This window comes from Phalangium opilio, unplaced genomic scaffold (genome assembly GCF_054372755.1).
Source record: "Phalangium opilio isolate 3A_F unplaced genomic scaffold, DU_Popi_V2 ptg000043l_1, whole genome shotgun sequence".
NCBI classification, from domain to species: domain Eukaryota; kingdom Metazoa; phylum Arthropoda; class Arachnida; order Opiliones; family Phalangiidae; genus Phalangium; species Phalangium opilio.
The window spans coordinates 4291016-4302997 of NW_028324167.1; the positions used below are offsets into that span (position 1 = coordinate 4291016).

The 11982-nt window shown below is 33.2% G+C and overlaps 2 long non-coding RNA genes across 2 annotated transcripts; both read left to right on the forward strand.

Annotated features, from left to right (window-relative positions):
• The first annotated feature begins 5754 nt into the window (after window positions 1-5754).
• Window positions 5755-9060, forward strand: LOC149677722 (uncharacterized). The gene is made up of 3 exons (XR_016366428.1): window positions 5755-5993; window positions 6578-6650; window positions 8948-9060. It is a non-coding gene; the product is annotated as an uncharacterized LOC149677722 (long non-coding RNA).
• A 199-nt stretch (window positions 9061-9259) lies between these two features.
• On the forward strand, window positions 9260-9785 carry LOC149677723 (uncharacterized). Its single transcript, XR_016366429.1, has 3 exons — window positions 9260-9392; window positions 9472-9492; window positions 9628-9785. It is a non-coding gene; the product is annotated as an uncharacterized LOC149677723 (long non-coding RNA).
• Window positions 9786-11982: the final 2197 nt, after the last annotated feature.

Here is an 11982-nt window from a genome sequence, read left to right on the forward strand (position 1 = left end):
CCCACTTCGTATGGACATTCCCGGTATAAATACTCATGAGTTCCCCTATGACCCTATTTGCCCTTTCTGTCATATTTGCCTGGGGATGGTATGGAGATGTGAATTTTAATTGGATTATTAACATTCGGCATAAGCGCTTCCATAATACCGATATGAATTGGGGCCCATTATCCGATAATAAGGCTGTCATCGTCCCATGACGTGAAACACTGTAGTAAGATCTTACACAGTATAGGGGCGGTAACACTTCGCGCCGGGAATAGCTCTACATACTTGGTAAAATAATCTACCATTACCACTAAGAACCTATTCTGAGATTTCGTTACTGGTAAAGCACCCATAATATCAATCCCAACTAAGTCCCCCGGGATGAATTTTATGAGAAGGAATCATTAAACCTGGTTTCTTAGTGTTCCTACTCTTATACCTCTGACAAGTTTCACATCCCCGGACATAGTCTTTAACTAGGGAATACAACTTAGGATGGTAGTATTTGGCTTGCACCCGTTTATAAGTTTGCGGTGCGACCTCTATGAACCGAGAGCAGATGGTCATGGTAGGCTTGACATACCCGTGGTACTATCGCAGTTGGAATAATTACCTTTTCCGATTGAAAACCCTGGGCTATCCGGTATAACATATCCTCCTTTAGTCTATACAGTTTTGACGCCTTACCATTCTTTAAGTCCTGTCTAATAGACTGCCAGTACGGATCACTAGCCTGAGCTAACTTAATGTCGGCCTTAGTTGCTACATCTAACGGGAGACCTAATGCTACTGGATTACAAGATACCATGTTAACCCGGACTTCCTGATCTTCAGGACCGGGCGACTGATCTGTGTCGTCCGTTTCTAAAACCTTTGGACTGACTGTGTCCAAATCTGATACCGGGCATCGAGACAAGGCATCGGCAACCACGTTTTCTCTACCGGATTTATGCAAGATTTCGAATGGCATAAATTCCTGTAGCTCTAAGGCCCACCGCATGAGCCGACTTTTCTTATCCTTTAAGCGCAGTAACCATCATAACGCCCTGTGATCCGATAAGACAGCAAATTCCTGGCCCTCTATATAGTGGCGAAATTTACGGACGGCGTCTACAAACGCTAATGCTTCCTGTTCTGGAGTACTATATTTCAATTCTGAGGGTCGTAAGAGACGACTGGTATATGCCAACGGCACTTCCACCCCCCCTTGCATCTGGGTTAACATCCCCCAATACCGATGCCACTAGCATCCGTAGTAACTGGTGAACGGCAAAGGCCTATCTGTTTTGGGCCCAAAATAATGTTCCCTGACGTGATCTTTCGCAGCTATAAGCCATTTTTTGCAAGAACTGAATATTTTGTAGGATCAGGAACTCGGAAAAAACTAATTCCCCACCTGGAACCGTAGTTTTTACACCCTTTAATTATACAAACTGGCATTATGAAAACAATAATTCGCGAGACGCGACTGCCTAATAGAAAAGCGTCTGCACTCAGCGCTAGCAACAATTTCATTCGTTTAAAACAGCCTATCAGCGAACTGACCGGAAAATCTTTACAGGGAAGCATCAGTGCAGGGGAAATGGAGGCGCACATTTCAAATAATAAAAATGCATATATCTTAATTACAAATAATAATTACAAAAAATAATTACAAAAAATAATTTGGTAATTTCACTTTTTGTCCTAGTACTATTCATTTGAAACCATATGTTACTCAGGGTGGAACTTACCTTTAAAGGGAGTAAGAAACCTCCCATTTATTTTAAGGCAATACCATAATCCTCTCTCTCGCATTAAATACATCGAGAAAACTTTAAACATAATTCAACATGCTTAACCTTACTAGTAAAATTAAATGTTATGCTTAACCTTTCTATTTTAATCCCTTTCACTTTAAAATACACGAACCAAAAAATATCACCTCAACACAATCCTTTCCAATTCACTATCCCTTCAATGATGATCGAAAAATTGTATTCTCCCAAAGGCGGAAGTCTTTCACTACGCCAACAACAACAGGGCAGGTGAATCTAAGACCCTCATCGTAGATGTACATGTACATTATAGGATGTGGGTAAAAAGGTTTTCCAGCATGATTCCTTGTTTTTGGGGGCCGCGAGGGTATGTTAATTTGGTATATGTTAACTTAGTACAAAACCCTTTTTTCTAACTCGTTACTTTCATATAAGAAATGAAAAAGAAAAATTATTGAAGTAGGTATAGCGAGAGTACGTTAACGATGTGGCTTAATTATGGGCTAGACAATCTTATTTAAATTCATTATTTTCAGGTTTATTTTCGATGTCACACTACTTGTTTTATACATATTAAGATTTTTACCTCTCCGAGTGACGATGACGTCATGGAGAGGTATTACACTGGACGTGTCTGTCTCTCTGTGTGTGTGGGTGTGTGTGTGCGTTTACATTACTATACTTATGAGGACCGCGACGAGAAAACACACCAATCCTGTGGGGACCGTAGTCACTTATGGGGACGCACACCCCGGTCCCCATTAAACCCAAAAAAAACATATGCTCAAATTAATTATTTTTTGATTTTAATTGCTTAAAATTAGTTTTTAAAGTGGTCCCCACAAAGGCGGTAAATTACACATTGCCGATTTTGTGTCACACACGGACTGATAATAGCGCCCCCTTATCGGTCCTCGCAAGAACTAGAAAGCACACACTACTACATCCGGTATGAGTGAAGGCCCCATAAAAGCGGTATTTTAACAATGATCATAAAAATTAAACACAAAAGCACCGTTTTCTTTATTTTGAGAAGATAAGCACATGAATACTTGCTATCTTAACTAGCTCTTATATAAAACGACTAAACAATATTAGATGCGACAACTTACGAAGTTTACTATTATTCATTTATATGAAAAATAATAATTCAACGTTAAGAAAAGGGTCCCCATAGCGGATGTAGTAATTTAAATTTAAACACAAAATGTGATTTATTTCAAATTTCAATTTAACAGAAAGACATCAAAAACACGAAGATATTTCTACTTCTTTGTACGATATCTAATTAAATCGCATTATTTTCACCAAAAGCAAAAAACATGAAAAACCGTTGGCTCAAAGGTCCCCATAAAGGATTTAAAAATACAAAATTAGACACTAAATGGTTTAAATTTTAAATTTCAAGTGAAGGTTTTTTTGAATAATACTAAACACGACAACCTTCGAAGTTAACTTTTATTCATCTCTTTGAAAGATAATAAAAAACGTTGGGAATGGGGTCCCCATAGCGGATGTAGTAATTGAAATTTAAACACAAAATGTGATTTATTACAAATTTCAATTTAACAGTAAAACATCAAAAACACGAAGATATTTCTACTTCGTTATACGATATCTAGATAAATCTCATTATTTTCACCAAAAGCGAAAAACATGAAAAACCGTTGGCTCAAAGGTCCCCGTAAAGGATTTAAAATTCCGAAATTAGACACAAAATGGTGTAAATTATAAATTTCAAGTAAAAATTTTTTTTTTAAAAAAACACGACAACCTTCGGAGTTAACTTTTATTCATCCATATGAATGATAATAAAAAAATGTTGGGAAAGGGGTCCCCATAACTTTTGTATTAATTCAAACTTCAACAAAAAATGTGATTTACTACAGATTTCAATTTAACAGAAAGAAATCAATAACACGAAGATATTTCTACTTCGTTATACGATATCTAGATAAATCGAATTATTTACACAAAAAGCAAAAAACATGAAAAACCGTTGGCTCAAAGGTCCCCGTAAAGGGTTTAAAAGTCCAAAATTAGACACAGAATGGTGTAAATTATAAATTTCAAGTAAAAGGTTTTTTTTTGAATAATAATATACACGACAACCTTCGAAGTTAACTTAAATTTTATTCATCCATATGATAGATAATAAAACAACATTGGGAATGGGGTCCCCATAGCGGATGTAGTAATTCAAATTTAAACACAAAATGTGATTTATTATAAATTTCAATTTAACAGAAAAACATCAAAAAACGAAGATTTTTCTATTTGGTTATACGATATCTAGATAAATCGCATTATTTTCACCAAAAGCAAAAAACATGAAAAACCGTTGGCTCAAAGGTCCACGTAAAGGATTTAAAAATCAAAAATTAGACACAAAATGGTGTAAATTGTAATTTTCATTTATAAAGGTTTTTTTAAATAATTTTAGACACGACAATCTTCGAACTTTACAATTATTCATCCATATGAAAGCTAATAAAAAAAAACGTTGGGAATAGGGTCCCCATAGCGAATGTAGTAATTCAAATTTAAACACAAAATTTTAATATTTCGAATTTCAATTTAACAGAAAGACATCAAAAACACGATGATATTTCTACTTCGTTATACGATATGTAATTAAATCGCATTATTTTCACCAAAAGAAAAAAACATGAAAAACCGTTGGCTCAAAGGTCCCCGTAAAGGACTTAAAAATCCAAAATTAGACACAAATTGGTGTAAATTGTAAATTTCATTTATAAAGGTTTTTTGAATAATTTTAGATACGACAACTTACGAAGTTTACTATTATTCATTTATATGAAAAATAATAATACAACGTTAAGAAAAGGGTCCCCATAACGGATGTAGTAATTAAAATTTAAACACAAAATGTGATTTATTACAAATTTCAAGAAAAAGGTTTTTTTAAAATAATTTTATACACGACAACCTTCGAAGTTAACTTAACTTTTATTCATCCATATGATAGATAATAAAACAACATTGGGAATGGGGTCCCCATAGCGGATGTAGTAATTCAAACTTAAACACAAAATGTGATTTACTACAAATTTCAATTTACCAGAAAGACATCAAAAACACGAAGATTTTTCTATTTGGTTAATCGCATTATTTTCACCAAAAGCAAAAAACATGAAAAACCGTTATCTCAAATGTCCCCATAAAGGATTTAAAGACACAAAATGGTGTAAATTATAAATTTCAAGTAAAAGGTTTTTTTTAAATAATTTTATACACGACAACCTTCGAAGTTAACTTTTATTCATCCATATGAAAGATAATAAAATAAACATTGGGAATGGGGTCCCCATAGCGGATGTAGTAATTCAAATTTAAACACAAAATGTGATTTATTATAAATTTCAATTTAACAGAAAGACATCAAAAACACGAAGATTTTTCTATTTGGTTAATCGCATTATTTTCACCAAAAGCAAAAAACATGAAAAACCGTTGCCTCAAAGGTCCACGTAAAGGATTTAAAAATACAAAATTAGACGGAAAATGGTGTGAGTTATAAATTTCAATTACAAAGGTTTTTTAAATAATTTCAGACACGACAACCTTCGAAGTTTACTATTATTCATCCATATGAAAGATTATAAAAAAACGTCGGAAAAAGGATCCTCATAGCAGATGTGGTTAGTGAAATTTAAACACTAACTGGAAATTATTACGAATCGGCAATCTAGCTTAATTACCCGCCATCGGTAATCTAGCTTGATTTTCTGCAATCGGTAATCTAGCTTAATTTTCTGCAATCGGTAATCTAGCTTAACTTCCTTTAATCAGTAATCTAGTTTAATGATAATAATAATAATATTAATAATAATAGGCTTTTATTTAGGATATACCATTAAGAATTTTCTTGTTTACAAAAGTGTCCTGCTTTTAAGTTAAGATTTTAAAATTAAAGAGAGAAAAGCTCTAATTTTTCTGCTATTAGTCAAGACAGAAATTAATTACTTCTTATCCTGGATAAGAAGTCATAAACTTCTACTTAAGACTAGTAAGATTGTTCAAATAATTGTTTATCTTATCTATAACAAGTTTATAATATTGTTTTTGTTTGATGTCCATTAGGAGTCTATTCCCGAGCTCTATACCCTTATGCTTCAAGCTTTTATTTCTATATCTGGAGAAGTTTTCCGTATAGAAGTTATTTGTTGTGCCACGAGTTTTTACGTTATTATTTGTTGTTTGAAACCATCCTTCAATAAAGTCAGGGTAATAACTAATTGTTATTCTGTACATGAATTTCAGCACTTCTAGGTGGTAATTATGTTGCAGAGATGTAATATTAGCTTTTGCGCTGGCAGCTGTAAGTGAGTCAAATTTTTGCGCTTTAGCTATCAACTTGATACACTCTTCATGTTTAGCAGTTCCCCTGCTATGTTCACAAAGCATTCGTTAAGCATGTTTGCTACAGTTTCTGGATCTTTGTTTTTATTGGCCTTGTATTCCATCTCCGTTATAAGTTTGGTATTCTTTTGCTTGAGGTATGGTTTAATGGTTTTCCAAATATTGGTCGTTTCATTACTGCCGATTCCAATATTAATTTTGAAGTATCTTGTCTTCTCTTTATGGATAAGAGCGTTGACCAAGTTTGTCAGTTTCCTGTACATATTTTGGTACTTTTCCTTATGAGCATGGTTTACTGTTCTTGTCTTTGTCTTGAATTTGTCTCTTATGTGAATTTGATGTTTTATATTTGAGGTTAGCCACGGGGCGCTTTTAGTAGATACATATTTTTCTCTTAGCGGAGCATGTTTGTCCAGGTGGTCAATTATTTCATTTTGTAACATCTGTAGGCCCCTTTCTGGGCTGTCAATGGATTCCTTAGCCTTGTTTAATTTTGTATGGAGTTCTTGAACGAATTTCGAGGTAATTTTCTTATGCAGTTTTATACTCATTTTCTTCCTTATGATCCATGTTAGATCATGGTCAGATGCTCCACATGCCTTTACTATGACCTCTGTGATTCGTTCCGGGTGATTTACATAAATATGATCAATCAAACTTGTTGAGTTTAGGGAAATTCTGATAGGGGATGTTATCATTTGTATGAAATTCCCCAGTAGTCTAGCCTTTGCCGATAGCGTGGTGGCTTTGAGGTTACAGTTCGTGTCCCCTATGATCAGAATTTCGTTGTTTGTCTTAAACAGTAAGAAATCAATGTTACTCCTTAGTTTAATGCCATAGACTTGTGCAGAGCTGTATTCTTAAAGAAAATTAATTAGATTTCAACCGAGGTTATCGACTCGCGAACAGACAGCGCTTGGATTCAAGCTTACTTAACTTTCTATAGAGTATTTCATCCATAAAACTTTAAATAGAATTACTCCAATTGTTTTCAACCACTAAACGCTGTCACGAACGTGCTGTCAATTTCTAATAAAACAGGGCATCATTGAAAAAATCGTAAATCGAGGTATTTTTGAAAAATTAAAACTGAATATACTTAACATAAAAGTTTCTGAATGAAAAGTAGAAAAGGACCTAATATAAAGATCTAATGTTCATTTAAAAACGTTTTGAATCCTAAGCAATTTATAATTTTTGGAATATACGGTCCAGAATTTGGCTTTTTTTTATAAAAAATCCAATGTTATTTCAATGGGAAGTTTCGAGTTTTTTTTCCAAAAAGGCTAATTAATTTTATGTTAATGAAAACCACCCTTGGCAAATTGACTTTTTATAAAATAAACTATTAGATGGATCTCTTCGAAATTTTAACCACATATTGTGAGTCCGGGTTGTTGTTCTATAGATTTTTTCAAAACAGTAAAAATAATACGAAAAAGGTTAAAACCAATCAAAAAACACCTCATTAATCATTAAAGGCTGTATGAAGTCTTATGTAAGAGAGGTACCACTCTACTAGAATTATAATAAGTTTCAGATAATTTAATGACAATCAAAAACTGCATAAAGCCAATGCTACGGTACTTAACAATTATAGACCGATATCAAAAGGGGCGTCAAAGGGGCCGCTATCCTCAGTAGACTGATAGAGAGATAGATCCGGTGAGAAAGGGGGTACTACTTCAGCGGGAACGAGTACGCTCTGCCTGCTCAACCCCCCTTTTTAATTCGGTCTGCGGAAGATATTTTTAAAACGTCGCGCTTGCGCCGAGAGAAACTTAAACGAGCTTCAGTCTCAACTCAGAAGGTCGGGACGGGGGGGGGGGAGGCGGAAGGGCTATAAACTCGTCTTGTTTGCTCACCGTAACGCGCGCTGGAGAAAAAATGAATTGTGGTAGCTAAAAATTGGGAATTTTTCTCATCCAAAGAGAAATATCATTCCAGCCTGAATCCCTTTTCACTCCCGCATTAATATTTTGAATTTTTTTGTAGCCAAAAATGTCCAAATTAGGCAACTCACAGCATTTTTCTGGATATTATATAATATAGCTTAATGGGTTGAGAGGAAATAATTCGTTTCGATATTTTAATCAAGAATTAAATCTTTCCAGAACAATTATTTAAAAGAAAGGTTTTTTCATGCATATCCACAATAAAATAGGTTCTAGCACGTAGTAAAAGTATTTGAATATTTTCTATTTATACTGAATTCGAAATCGTTATGTTAATCTCTATGGAGCTTAACATTACGAGGTGGATAATAGTTTGCGAGTTAGACGTTTTTGTTGTAAAATTTCGAATCATAGCAACCGTTTGAACTCCCCAATTAAAACCAAATTTCTCGTATTGATAAAACTGAAATTCAAATTGTAATTCATCTAATAGTTTCCAATTTCTGGGCCTTTGTGAGTTTAAAAAACTGTGGCCAATGATTGTCTATATGTGAAGTTTTTTAAGCACTGCGAAGAAAAACTCGTTTTTGTATAATATACTGTATTTCAATCTTTATAGTCTAATACACTCTATAGAATGACAAAGGTTAAAAGGATATTTTTACGAATGGCATCGTCAATTAAACTTAGAATAGGGTTTTTAATAACTTCCTCTTTTATCAAAATAATTTCAATGCTCATTTTTTACTGCAAAGTGTTCCAATGGTTTTTCATTTTTTTATTTTTGCACTTAAAAAATAATAATTAATTTGATAAATACCTGTTTAGTTGATATTGAAAGTAAATTCTATTTTGTGTTTGATTTGACTTATTACATCTATAATACTTTTATACCAACAATTTCTCACTTTCTTTGCTTTAAAGGAAAATTTGAAGAATTTATGATTCATCTTGAGTTTAACTGTGAAATTTTCATACCCGAGATGGCGATTTTCCGTCTTTTTTCTTTTAATGAATATTAGAAAACTTCCTTAACCAAACGCACGAAAAATGATTACAATTTTTGAGGTAAACCTGTTTAAATGAAATGTTAATAAAATCCCGTATTGTGTCTAATTGTGACTATTTACACCTGTTATATGGACCCTTCTTCCAATGGGTTTTTATGTTTTTGCTTTAGATAAAAACTGGATAATTTCCGAAGGTATCGTATATCACATTAAAAGAGCCTCGAATATTTGATATCTACCTGTCCTGTTTCATTGAAATGCATAATACATCTCATTTTTGTTCAATTTTGAACTCTTATATCCACTATGGGCAGCCTTTTTCAAGCGGTATTTCATTATGTTTCTAGTTAGTAGTCTTTGTAAGTAAATAAATTCAATTTTCGATATATTCCCGTTGAATTGTAATTTTAATATCACCCATTTTACACTATTTTTCAGGTGAATAGTAAATTTCGTAAGGTGTCGTATCTAAAATTTTTAATATATACTTATTCAATTGAAATTTATAATTTACACCATTTTGTGTCTAATTTTGGATTTTCACATCCTTTGTGGGGACCCTTGAACCAACGGCTTTTCATGTTTTAACTTTAGATGGAAATAATACCATTCCTTAAGGTTTCGTATAACGCAGTAGCAAGAGCTTTGTATTTTTGATATCTACCTGTTTAATTTAAATTTGTGATAAATAAAATTTGAGTTTAAAATTGACTTACTACATCCCTTTTTCCAACGGTTCTTTGTTATTTTCCTTGTGGATGAATAATAGTAAACTTCGTAAGGTATGATGTCTAAAAGTTTTGATATATACCTTTTTAATTGGAAATTATAATTTACACCATTTTGTGTCTAATTTTGGATTTTAAGCCCTTTCCGGGACCTTTGACCCAACGGTTTTTCATGTTTTTTGCTTTAGGTGAAAATAATGCGATTTTTTGAGATATCGTATAACGAAGTTGAAATAGCTTCGTATTTTTGATATCTTCCTGTTTAATTGATATTTGTGATAAATAAAATTTTCTGTTTAAATTTGACTTACTACATCCGCTATGAGGACCTTTTTTAACGCTTTTTCATTATTTTTCTTTTGGTTGAATAATAGTAAACTTGGTTAAGTGTCGTAACTAAGATTTTTGATAAATAATGTACTATATATAAGAGCTGTGCGAGTCTTGATTTTTTGGTTTCGAGTCGAGCCTCCCGCCTCTCTATTTTCGGTTTTCGAGCTTCGAGCCGAGTCTCGAGTTTCTTATCCAGCATCGAGCCTTTAGCTGCATGTTGAAAATATGGTTTCGGGCTTTTATCGCGCCTTAAATTTATATGGCGAGCCTTAACTACTTTCAATTTTAGATCTTAGGTTTCAATGCTACTGTTTTATACATTTATTTACTTTTCTTAGGAAAGAACACTTAAGTCGTAAATATAAACTGCAACTCGGTAACCAGCTGGCTAAAATATAGCAGAATCGGGGTCAGCGCTGCCTCTGCTAATTGAAGTCCAGTTGAAGCCCTCTCACTGACTATTGCCCGTACGAAAATGTTCTATGAAATTTCCATAAAAATACATAAAATTCAATAGAGTGTAGTGCGTAAGGGGCTCTATTCCAATTGATATTTCTATAGACTTATCTATAAACTTTCTATATCTTCATTTTAAGGATTTTATATAAAACAGAAACCATGCGTTTTTCTGTAAGTGTTATGTTAATATTCTATAAGCATATTTTATAGAAATTTTCCAAATTATTTTAACTTATTTTCCACAACTTTCTATACGAGTTTTGCTAATTTTCTATTAAAGTTTTCGGAAAATCTTGTAAAGGCGTTTGAATTGTGATTCTACTGTTTTCTACAATACCTTAATGGAAAGTCTATAGAATATATATATATATATTGTACAATTTATACAGTTTCTTAACATAAATTTATAATATGATTTTCTTTTCTACTTAATGATCGCTCCAGCCCACTTTCAGTTCGCTACACACTGTAGAAACTAGAGGTCAAAAAATGGTCTCTTCATTGTTTAAACTAAAACATCATACCCGTAATAGTTTAAATTTCGGTGTATTATGGTTTGAAAATTGATTCAGTCAAAATTAACCATAAATGGTTTGTCCATAAAGCTAGATTAAACCAACAATGTTCTGGAATTAGACATGGAACCGTTATGTTCTACTATCAGACCCTTTAACTAAAGTTCTGCTTTCAGAATATGATTCAGAAATGGACCGATTTTAAACTATATCTCGTTAATTTTCCGTCTTTAAACCATATTCTGTTAATGTTCTAATAATAGAGGTAAAGTTTAAATGTTCTAGAATTAGAATGAAAAATTTACTATTCTGATATCAGAATTATAGTTTAAACGTTCAAGCACCACCTATGATAGCTTTCTAATAAGGTGTCACACCCCGAAGCTCTTTCTACTGCCAGTTCACTTAAGGAGAATAATCCTTACAATAAACCCAGTGCCCGGTTAAGATGGGATGAATGAATGTAATGAAAACTTGCCTGTTGTGCAGGATTCTTAGGGCACTGCAGTATTCCATGTAACAATGAATTACATTAAGTAATACACGTTGGTACAAGTGCACTTAAACATGCAATAAACCAAAGCGGCTGAAGACCACTGACATGTATCTCCACCCAAACTGCAGTCTACTTACAGCCCTTTTGCAACTCACTTACAGCTAATCACTGAAGCCCCATTGGAAGCACCGTTATAGTTATTCTATCCCTTTCAGGGCCCTCATGCAAACGAAAAGACGCAAGATCACATAGAAGTGTCTTTATAGTGATAAGGTTTAATTAAAAAACTTTATGTAATTTAAACTATTTTTTCCCCTATACCGATCATTTTAATTGGCTGACAGATATTACGTGCAGAAATTTAGCACAGCTTCATAAAGTCTGTTTTTAAGATACAGCATCTTATTTTAAGGGCTGC